This window comes from Mastomys coucha, unplaced genomic scaffold, assembly GCF_008632895.1.
Source record: "Mastomys coucha isolate ucsf_1 unplaced genomic scaffold, UCSF_Mcou_1 pScaffold20, whole genome shotgun sequence".
Taxonomy (NCBI): Eukaryota; Metazoa; Chordata; class Mammalia; order Rodentia; family Muridae; genus Mastomys; species Mastomys coucha.
The window spans coordinates 62,650,923-62,652,368 of NW_022196903.1; positions in this window are offsets into that span (position 1 = coordinate 62,650,923).

The window sequence follows — 1,446 nt, forward strand, 5'->3', positions numbered from 1 at the left end:
TACAATTGCTTAGAGTTGTTACCTTTTTAGATATTACTAATTCTCAAATTTTACAATTGTTCATGCTTTTATAACTAAAGTTAAGAGAAAATACTGTTCCTTTAGAGAACTGTCTTTAGATATCTTAAACTGTGTAGACAATACCTTTAAAGAAATGATACAACAAATTTGTATCCCAGACAGATTATAGACTTTACACAAAAACAATTGGCCATGTAATTTTACTCTTTACATCATCATAATGACAATGACTTGTGATGATAATTTGATATTTTTAAAAAATATTTTTGATTTTAAAAATTAACTATTGATACCTTAACAAGAAAACAACAAAAATGTAGTCATTGTCTACATTAATTTTCTATGTTTGGTGTTCCTCAATAGATTAGAACAGTTTATAAAACTGACTATTATGATCCAACATTTGAAATGTTTTGTTAACAATTTAATGTTGCCCATATTACTGAGATTTCTTAATTTTCTCAGAAACAAGTAATTGTTGAACACACATATTACACTCTGTTAAAAAGCAGATAAAAGAAAGTTGTATCCCTGTACACATTATTTACATCATTCTTTTTATTTTTAAAGAAATTTTAAATTCGGATGCCAAGCATGGCACTCTACAACCAGACATAATTATGTCTAGGTAAAATGAAATAATCTTTTTTACTGGAGCCTAAAAAGGCCCAGATGTCTTAATCACCTCGAGAAGAGGGTGTTATTATGTTTTTTCCACAGAATGAAGAAACCCCAATTCCTTAGATTCCGAAAAGACTGGTCCAAACAGCCCTGCCTCTCCCACTCTCTGAGAAGAGGAGGGAGAAGAACAGAGAAAACAGAAGCTGACAGCTGACAGAAATAGAGAAACAGACATCCACCACAGACAACAACAAGAATCGCTAACACTGCTGCTATTCAGTCAAATATGTTTAGACTTATTACTGCTAATGTGAATTTTTCTTGTGTGTCTTATCTTTATGCAATGTTGTTTGTAAGTTAGGTTAGTCACTAAGTGTCCGACATCATTTTAGTAGACTAAGGCTTACTACAGAGAGTATAGAAAGATAAAGATATTTCTCACATGAGACATTTGAAGACAGAAATTTCAGATATTAGTAAAAGTCATTTAGATACTTAGAACATTGATGAATTGGCCAGAGATTTAAAAAAACAATCTAAACACAATAAATCCCTTAGACTGGGTTTAATACATAATCTTACTTGCTGTTATTACTGACATTGTCTTAATATTAATTATTGTGCTTCCATTTGCCTTTAGAGTTCTTCTGAGATCCCTAGCCACGATGAGGTGGGACATTATAGAGCTCCGTCTAAAAAATAATTAAAAAGAGAGAATTGCCATGCACACTTTGAATGAAGGCGGTATCTGAGGTGTAAACTTCAAGGAAAGTCAGTCTCCTGCCTCCGCATTGTCGCCTGGCA